Genomic DNA, 10,704 nt, shown 5'->3' with positions numbered 1-10,704 from the left:
ATATTGGGGTTTTTTTTGGAGGGGCAATTGGGGTTAAGTGACTTGTTGAAGGTCACACGGCTAGTAAGTGTTAAGTGTCAAAAGAGGCTGGATTTGAAATCAGGTCCTCTTGACTCCAGGGCCAGTGCTCTATTCACTGTGTCACCTAGTCGCCTGGAAGAGTATGTATATTGTTTGCTCTTTATTCTCAAAGATGACCATGGCACCAGGAAGGTGAAGTCATGACTTGAAAGTGAATTGGATTTAAGTAAGGGAGAGCTGTGCAAAGTCACCAACCTTTCTTCTCCAGAACCATCTGGGTCCAGTGGCCAGATATAGATCAGGATGACTGGAGATGTCCCAGGATGCAGTGGGAGACCTTGGCCTTTTAAAGCTAAGGTCTTTCCCTTAGAACTCAGTTTGATGGAACAATGCCTGTTCAATGATTAAGGCTACATTAGAAAATGAGACAAAGAATGGCCTTTTTTACCTAGTCAAAAAAAAAATCAGTCTAGGAGGAAAAGATCCTAAGAGTTTCTGGCCAAAACAGAAACAATTGCTATTTACATTCACTCTGAGCCATCCAGGCCCAAACAATGACCACTATGTGAGGCTTGGGCTGGGACCCATTGTTGACCAATCAATGAGAGCTAGAGTGAATTAGGTTTAAGTAGTAGTCCTTAAAAAATCTAGTCCATAAATCCCAAGATATCTTTCCAGGTTTCAGTTATCAAAATTTACATTACTTTGAGCTGAGCACCCAAAAGGAAGGGTAGATACCCTATGTGGACCGAGGGAGAGGAAAGAGGAAAGACAAAGAAAGGAAAGGATGAAGAAGGAAGGAAGGGAAGGAGGAGCTGTGCTACCCAACTGGAACAGGACAGTTGGGTCCCCAGTGGGGCAGCCAGTACTACTCACAGAGTGTACATTAAGTTCTTAGTGAATGGTTATGTTGTACCTGGTTTTCTCCATCCCCCTACCTCAGGGAAGGGAGCAGACTTGCTGGGTCTCTGCCCTTTCCCAGTCAGCTCACCTGCACAGAGGTGGGCAGGCTTCTGGGTCAGGTGCGGGAATTTCAAGGTGTGTACTGACCAATCACTGTTTTGGCCTCTGTAAGTTTCTGCTTACGTAAAACCTAACTGTTGGCCATGTGGACTCCCTTTATAAGCTGAGGTTTTACCTGAGATGGGGGCTGTTGCTGTTGCTGTTGCTGTACCTGTACCTGTACCTGGGATGTGGGGTGGTACTGCTCAGCCCCACCATGTGGCTTTACCGACCAACATGGCGTTTGATAAAAGGTCCATTGGATTTTGCTTGCGTTATTCAGGGCACAGCAGCTGTTGTTTGTTGACTTTATATTTTATCCTAGAAGCTATGTGGAATCATGGAACACAACTAAGCAGAATGATGTAGTTGGGCCTGTACCTTACAATGATTTTAGGCAGCTCTGTGGAGGATGAATTAAAGAGAAGAGAAACTAGAAGGTGTGAAAACAATTATAGGAGGCTATTTGGAATAGCTTCAGCAAAGGATGAGGAGACATTGAACTGGGGTGGTGGAAATGTTGACAGGAAAAAGGTAGTAGACTTGACAAGACTTGGCAACTAAGTTTCTTCTACTCACTACCTCCTGGGGTCAGTGCTAGGAAAGTTCTTTGTAAACCTTAAGTTCACCAGGGGAATATCAGCTACTAATATTTCATCAAGGAAGTCACACAGAGCCCACACAGAGACATGAGCTTCCATTTTACTATCATGGATAAAAGCTTAGGTAAATAAAAAGTTATACATGCCTGAAATCGTAGACTGTGCAAAATAGCGTCAGTCAGTCAATAAGCATTTATTAAGCTCCTACTGTGGATCCGGCATTGTACTAATTGCTCAGGATACAACCAAAGGCACAAGACAATCACCGATCTCCAGAGGCTCCTGCTCTAATGGGGAAGGCAGCATAGAAACCACTGTGTACAAACAAGATATATGCAGGATTAATTGGAGATAATCAACAGAGGGAAGACATTAACATGAAGGAGTGGGAAAGGCTTCTTGGAAAATTTTTGGAATTTTGCTGAGGTTTGAAAGAAACCAGGAAATCTAGGAATCAGAGGTGAGGAGAGAATTGCAGGAGTGGGGGATAGCCAATTAAAATGCCCAGAATCAGAGGACAGATGAGGAAATGTACTATCCATTACAGATAAGTGATTGACTTAGGGTACAGAATGAGATATATCTTTGCCAGTCATTGAGGGAATTTGTTTTGCTTGGCTATGCATATTTGTTATAAGAAATTAATTTTTCTTTTCTTTTTCTCAATGGGGTGAGAGAGATAATAGATTTCTGTTCATTTTTTAAAATATAGATGAGGGAGAATGTTATAACTGTGGAGATTCTCATGTACTTTCAGATGTGGTTGTTGTATTATTTGTTTTACTTTGTTAGGAGACCTCTCTGGGAAAGAGTAATATGTAAATATTAGTAATGTAAAAACAAAACATCAATTTTTTTAAAGAAAGAGGCTCAACCCCAATTGCCTCAAAAAAAAACAACAACCCCAAACTAGCTGTGTGACCTGGGTATGTCACTTAACCCCAATTGCCTCAAAAATTTATTTTTTAAAAAAGAACAAGCCTAAGAACCCTTACACGTATGAGGAAGAGGGGGATGAGGAAAGAAAATTGTCAGGAAATGGAGTGTTGTGTGTGAGGGACAGTAAAGAAGTCAGAGTCACTAGAGAGTATAGAATGGAGAGGAGTGAGATGTAAGAAGACTGGAAAGGTATGCAGAGTCTAGCTTCTAAGGGCTTTAAGAGTCAAGTGGAGGTTTTGATGTTTTATCCTATAGGTAATAGGGAACCACTGAAGTTTACTGAAAAGCCATGTGACTGAATTGATGTGGAGTGAAGTGAGCAGAACCAGCAGAACACTGAACACAGTAACAGCCACATTGCATGATAACCAACTTTGATAGACTGAGCTATTCTCAGTCCTACAAGGATCTAAGACAATACCAAGAGACTCATGATGGAAAATGCTGTCTACAGCCAGAGAAAGAGCTATGGAGTATATCTGAATGTACATCGAAGCATAGCAGTTTGACTTTTTTTCTCTTTTCTTTCTTGTGGTTTTCCCCTTTTGTTCTTTCTGATTCTTCTTTCACAACTTTACTAATGTGAAAATGTATTCAACATGATTGTACATGTATAACCTGTATCAGATTGCATACTGTCTTGGGGAGTAGGGAGGAAAATTTGGAACTGAAAATCTTATAAAAATGAATGATGAAAACTATCTTTACATGTAATGGGGAAAAATAAAATACTTTTTAAAGGGGGGGTGAAGCCATGTGACAGGGGTGGTCAGGTGGTGCAGTGAGTAAGAGCACCGTCCCCGGCGTTGGGAGACCCGGGATCCGTTCCAGCCACAGATACTTGGCACTCACACAAAAAATAACTGGCTATGTAACTTTGAACAAGTTACTTAACCCCAATTGCCTTAAAAAAAAAAAAGCCATGTGACTAGGTTAGACCTTCACTTTAGGAAGATCAGTTTGACAGTCAAACAGGGGATGGATCGGAAGAGTATGGAGAGATCTGAAGCACTGGAGATCTACCAGCAAGCCGTTTCAGTAATCCAGGCATGAGATGATGAGGACCTGTACTATGGTGGTAGCAGGGGCAGAGGAAAGAAGGGCATAGATGAGAGATATGGCAAAGGTAGAAAAAACTAGAGTTGACAAGAGATTAGAGGTGAGAGGGAGTGAGATGCCAAGGATGACACTTGGGTTGCAAACCAGGATTATTGAGAGAATACCAATAATAATAAGGAGAGCATTTATATAGCTCCTGATATGTACCAGGCACCATGCTAACTCCTCATAACCACCCTGGGCGGTAGGCACTCTCATTATCCCCATTTTACAGGTGAGGATTCTAAGGCAGACAGATCACGTTAGGAGCGGACTTGAGGACCTAGAGGGTCACATGTGGCCTCAAGGCCTCAGGTTCCCCACCCTCAGATTAGGTGATTTGCCCAAGTTCACATAGGTAGTAAGTGTCAGAGGTCACATTTGAACTCAAGTCTTCTTTATTCTAGTGTCAGTCCTCTATTCATTGTACCTCCTAATGGGGAAGTTACAAAGAGAGGAGGGTCTCAGGAGGGAAAGATAATGAGTTCAGCTTTTGGACATGTTGAGTGTGTGATGTCTAGAGGACATCCAGTTTAAGAAGTCCTTTAGGCAATTGGGGATGAGAGAATGGAGGGCAGGAGAGAGGTTTGGATTGGGCAAATAGATCTGAGAATTATCTACTTAGAGTAGACATAGGAAAGTGATTGCTATTATCCACAGCTTATAAACAGTAGTAACATTTATATGACATATTGATAGATACTCTGTATATGTTCTTAGGACCAGCTTAGCTATGTTTAGAAAAGCACTTCACTAGGTTGAATGTAAGTTGTTTATTTTTTTCTGCCATAGCAGCTCACAAAAACTGTCTCCTAAATCAGTGGTTCTCAAACTGGCTTTGCTTGTGGAATAGCATTCTTTGCCCTGAAGAATCGCAGTGTACCAAATGGTTCAGTTGGCAATACTCCAGGAGAGTCAGGATGTATCCAAATAAGATAACAAATTTCTTGGCACATTTAGCAAAACTCATGGCACACCAGGGTATGCTACAGTGCACAAGTTGGAGAACCACAGTCCTGACTTATGGGAGGATTGTGATCCAGGTGGTAGACAGTGAACATACTTCTGAATTTACTCATCCACAAAATACTGAAAGACTAACAGTAATGACAGCCTCTGTGACAGTTATTTGCAGAACCAATTCACAGTATCATTGTTTTCTTCATAAACTTGATCAAACCTATTATCCACTTATTATGACATTACTCTTATGTCCTACTGGTCAAGTACATCACAGAAATCTGTTCTTTTTCAGGAGTGTGCTAGTAATTGTTTAACAGCCAGATTGGGAGGGGGGATTGGTGAATGATAGGGAGGAGAGGGGTGTATGCTTGACACTTTTAAATTGGATCTATATTATTAACATTTTCGATAGGACTTGAATTCTAGAAAGTCACCAAAACAATGAAGTAAGCCCTGATTTGTAGGGTTTGCTAATTTCTATGCTCACCCTGAAAACCTAACAGTTGGTTCTCACCACCCAGTGCAAGCTGGCTCTACTATATCCTTAGTTATGATAGAAAGCTTCTGATACCACGACAAGTTCCTAGAAGTAATCTCTTCTGGACACGTTTGGCAAAATATCATAGAATTTCTGAGTTGGAAGGGACCTCAATAACCATGTCATCCAACCTGTACAGTGTCTGCAATATTTTTTTTCCAAAGTCTCTGCCTGTCTACTGAGAATATTGGAGAAGATGTTTCATTATGTAGTTTCTGGGGTCAAGATTGTTCATCATAGTCACAGTTACTTTGACTTCATTATTGTGTTTATTGTGCATATTATTCTCATGGTTCTGTTTATTTAATTCTGTATGAGTTGGTTTTTTTTTTTTTTGCTTTTTGGAGGTCAATTGGGGTTAAGTGACTTGCCCAAGGTCACACAGCTTTTTTTTTTTATCATCATTTTGTGTAATTTATACCCACACCCTCTACTTATCTATATCCCTTTTAGATTTTGCCATAGGTATAGGACAGGTATTAGCTTCCCACATAGGGATGTAAATAGTTTGGTCTTATTAAATAACAGGATGTGTGTGTGTGTGTGTGTGTGTGTGTTTTCCCTATTTATCTTTCTATGTCTCTCTTGAGTCTTGTAATTGGAGGCTGAATTTTCCATTGAGCTCTGGTTTTTTCATCAGGAAGTTCTGGAAGTCCATTATATCATTGAATGACCATCTCCTTGCCTGGAAGAATATGTTCAGTTTCACTGGAGAGGTGATCCTTGGTTATAACCCGGGCTCTTTTGCCTTGTGAAAAATCATATTCCAGTTCCTCTGATCTTTCAGTGTAGAAGCTGCCAGATCCTGTGCGATCCTCACTGTAGTTCCATGATATTTGAATTGTTTCTTTCTGGCTGCTTGTAGTGTTTTCTCTTTTACCTGATAGTTCTGGAATTTGGCCAAAACATTTCGAGGACTTTTCAATTTGGGATCTCTTTCAGGAGATGTCTGGTGTATTCTCTTGATTTCTATTTTACCCTCTGGTTCTAGGATGTCAGGGCAGTTTTCCTTGATGAGCTCTTGGAAGATGTTGTCCAGGATCATTTTTTCATCATGATTTTCTGGTAGGCCTATAATTCTCAGATTATCTTTCCTGGATCTATTTTCCAGGTCAGTTATTTTTCCATTGAGATATTTTACCTCTTTTTCTAATTTTTCATTCTTGATGTTTTATTTGACTGAGTCTTGGTTCCTCACAGAGTCATTCGCTTCAATTTGGTTGATTCTAATTTTTAGCGAATTATTTTCCTTGGTTAGCTTTTGAAGCTCCTTTTTCATATGTTCAAATTTCATTTTTAGTTCATACATTTTTCTTTTTAAGGATGTTTTCTTCATTGTAATGTTTTTCTAATTTTGCAATTTTCATTTTAAAAGAATTAGTCATTTTATCTTCTACCTTTCTAATTTGGTTTTGAAAGTTCTTTATGAGCTCATCTAAGAATGCTTTCTGTGCTTGAGACCAATTCCCTGTTACGGCTTCTAGCTGTGAGTGTGGAGTCAATACTGTCTCCTTCTGAATTTGGTTCCTCCCTCTCACAGTAATAGTATTCTAGAGTCTCTGTCTTTGTAGTCTGTTTTTTTTTTAACCCATTTTGAGGCAGGGCCTTAGCCACACCCTTCTTCTAGGGTTCCCAAGCCTTTATGGTTTAAAGTTTTGCTCTGGGGCAATAATTATTGTGTTTGGGGATGGGGGGATTGGAGCAGCAGGGGTTGACTCTGCCATCCTGGTCCCTGGAAGTTCAGAGAGGTGATTTTTAATTTCCAGGCTGTGGCTTGGTAGTCCCAGGAGTAGCTGCTGCCAGTGCCAGGGGCCCTGCATTTGACTCTTACCCAGCTCCATCTGATCCCAGCCCTGCAGTGATAGTCCTGGCAATGGCCCCAAGTTGATCAGGCCTCACCACCCCCACATCATTGTCTGGGCCTCTTGGTAGGGATATATTTGGAATGAAATTGATATAGAAATGAAGGTACCAATAAATTTTTAAAAATAAAAACATAAAAAGGGATTCTGTTGTGGATAGTTTTTTTAAAGTGAAGAATACTTTTAAAATTCAAATGATTAATCTCAGCTGCTAGTGATGCTGAGGCTGGCAGGTTGATTGAGCTTGGGAGTTCTGAATTACAGTAGGGTTAAAGCCAATCAGGTTTCTACATTAATTTCAGCACCAACATGGTGAGTTGACAGGAAGCAGAGGGCCAACAAACTACCTAAGGAGGAACAAATTGACAGCTTCTGTACTGATGGCTGTTGGGGTCAAGCTTCTAAGTGGCTGATGTACTTTAACTATGGGTAAAACTGATGGGGTGCTTGGGATCTATGTTTGTAAAATCAATTTGTAATATCAATTTGTAACATCAGTAATGATGGGGTGCTTGGGATCTATATTTGTAACATCAGTCTGTAAAACTTTGTAACATCAATTTGTAAAATTGATTCCTTTCCTTTCCGTGCAGTAAAATCACACTACCCTCCCCCCTCAGAGGATTAACTCTGCCCCTTTTTCCCTCTGCCCCTTCTTCCCCCTCCCCCAGCTTCAGAGCAATAAATCTGCCCAGCAACAACTATCTCAGCTTGGAACAATAACAAGCTATTCCTGTGAATCTTTCACTAAAGTATCTATAAACATTCCAGCTTAGGCAACTATTATCTCCCCCTTGTATAGTGTCCTGCTGCCCCCATTAATCCTTTGGGACCCTATCTCTACGTTGCCTTGGCTGCCTCAATGAATCCTTCAGGACCCTATCTCTGGGTTAACTCCTTAGCCTTGGTTCCCAGACATCAATCCTGTCAAACATGACACTGATAGGTGGCAGACTGGGCACTTCTCAGTAGCCCTTGACTGCTAGCTGACAGTGACATTTCAAGCCTAAAACCACACCTCCAGGTAGCCCCCCCCTTGGGCATTTTCCTAGTGAATTATGGGCAATATGCCTTCACAGTTACATTAAAATTGCATGTTCCTTTAAACATTGTCCCCACCTTAACTCCTCACTAATCCCACCCTTAATGACCTAGTTAGCATAATTGGCACAGGTTCTGCTATGGATGATTCTATATAAATCTTAATTCTACCCCTTTGAGGTTGCAGGTCCCCTAAGGATCCTTACCTGCTGTAAGGCATATAATAAACTTTTATAACTCTGACTCCAAGTCTGCTTGGAACTACTGAATTCTTTCAAGATTGAATCGAAGGCTTTCTGGTCTTAGATAAGATCAGAGATCCTGCTGAACCTATTGGGAGCCATCCCTCATCAAAACCAGCCAACCCAATCTAAAAACACCCAAACCCCCAAAGCTCAAAAAATCACTAACTTTTCTTTTGTAAATATGGATTTTGTAAATGGTGTCAAGTTTTCTAAAGTAAAATTCACTACTACTTCTTCAGGAATGCAAACATAGTCCTAAGGATTGGTTCACATCACAATATTTTCCCTTTTCTAACTCCCAGAATTTTCAAAAAGGCCCCTCCTTACCTTTTGTTCATCATGAAATAAATAGAACTGTGCTGGATAGAGGCCTCTGCTTTTGTTAGCTTCTCATGTAAAGGGATTGGCGAGTCCTGGAGTATTTACATGCATGAATCTGAACAATTGAGGACAAATTGAAAGATGTATCTCTGAGGATTGTCTCTATTGAGACACTGTGGTTGACTGTGATCTATTTAATGGAGCCTAGCATGACTTCATCTCTGCTGAAGATAGTGAGATGGGTTGAATTGCCAGTCAACAGCACATCAAGGGGGCACCAGCTGCACTTGTAAGACATCTTTCTGGGATAACTCTTGTGCCAAGAAGGGATCCCTGCCAAGACTCTTCTGTGGTGAGGACCATAATGGGTCCTAGATTCCTTTCCTTTCCATGCAGTATTTGCTGAAGGCAACATTCAGGGGAGAGTGTAATGAAAAGTAATATTGAAACTACAGACACAGGAGATGGTAATTCAACTCCATGTCTCTGACAAGGACTTTGTGAGGTGAGGGGAAAGGGATAGGGAGGAAATATGTTAAATTAATGTTCTGGGCTTTTTTTTTTTTAAAAGCTGATTACTCAGCTATATCAATACCAATGGAATTTCCAATTATGTTAGTCTCTGAATGAACAGTGAGAATCAGAATTCACTGAGAATAGTGAAAAAGTAGCGATTGTTTTTGTTTTTTAATTTTTTTAAAGCAATCGGGATTAAGTAACTTGCTCAAGGTTACATGGCCAGTTATTTTTGTGTGGGTGCCAAGTATCTGAGGCCAGAACCAATCCCAGGTCTACTGATGCTGGGGCTGGCACTCTTACTCACTGCGCCACCTGACTGTCCCTAAGCAATTGGTGTTAAGTAACTTGCTCAAGGTTACACAGCCAGTTATAAAAGTAGCCATTCTTTTTTTTTTTTTAAAGCAATCAGGGTTAAGTAACTTGCTCAAGGTTAAACGGCCAGTTATTTCTGGGTGTGGTGCTGAGTATCTGAGCCCGGATTTGATCCAGGCCATCCCGACACTGGAGCCGGTGCTCTTCCTCACTGAGCCACCTGGCCGCCCCTAAGCAATTGGGGTTAAGTAACTTGCTCAAGGTTACACAGCCAGGTGTTTCTGGCTAAGTGTCTGAGCCCGGGATTCGATCTCCAGGTCTTCTCAACACTGGAGCCACGTGCTCTTACTCGCTGTGCTACCTGGCTGCCCCAAAAGACTTTTTTTTTTTTTAAGCAATCGGGGTTAAGTAACTTGCTCAAGGTTACACAGCCAGGTGTTTCTGGGTGGGTGCTAAGTGTCTGGTTGGGTGCTAAGTGTCTGAACCCGGATTCGATCCCCAGGTCATCCCGACACTGGAGCCAGTGCTCTTACTCGCTGTGCTACCCGGCCACCCAAAAGTAGCCATTCTTAATAGATTTTAAGAATAAAAAATTAGAATCCAGTATTACCCTGATCTTATTAGAAGACAATGTAATTAAACCCATTACAGTAACTATAGTAAATGAGACATGACTTCATTTTATTTTTAAATGATGATATTGAAATAAAAGTATATGTTCTCAGGTTGTTAGAAAGTAGAGTTGAGTAATGATTAGAAGCAGGAGCACTCACTTTGCTGGCTCTCAAATGTTTGCTGGCTGACTAACCTGCTATGTATAAGACAGGAGACATTGTAAATACAAAGATAAGAACTAAATAATCCCTGCCCTCAAAATGGTTACATACGAGAGAAGGACACTCAATATTTACACAATAATTCACTAACATTGTGACCAATAGAGAACTGAATGCTCTTTGCCAGAAACTATTATTTCAGCATATAGTACAGGCAGGGGTGTGCTAGGAAGTGTTTGACAACTGATTCTCTGGGGAGGGAGAAGGAGGACACAAGACACATTATAAAGTTTAATTAGAAATTTTAACATCTTCTTCATCACTTTTCAAAGTCTAGACATTAACAAAATCATAACTCAAGCCCTGATTTTGAGCATTTGCCAATATACAAGATGTAAATGCTTATACTGAAAATTTAACAACCAGCTCTCTCTCTCTCTTTTTTTTGCAGGGTAATTGAGGTTA

Source organism: Petaurus breviceps, unplaced genomic scaffold (assembly GCF_028583685.1).
Source record: "Petaurus breviceps papuanus isolate PSGF00001 unplaced genomic scaffold, PetGlider_PUasm1.0 221, whole genome shotgun sequence".
In the NCBI taxonomy this organism is placed as follows: domain Eukaryota; kingdom Metazoa; phylum Chordata; class Mammalia; order Diprotodontia; family Petauridae; genus Petaurus; species Petaurus breviceps.
Note: the sequence above shows the minus strand (reverse complement) of the source record.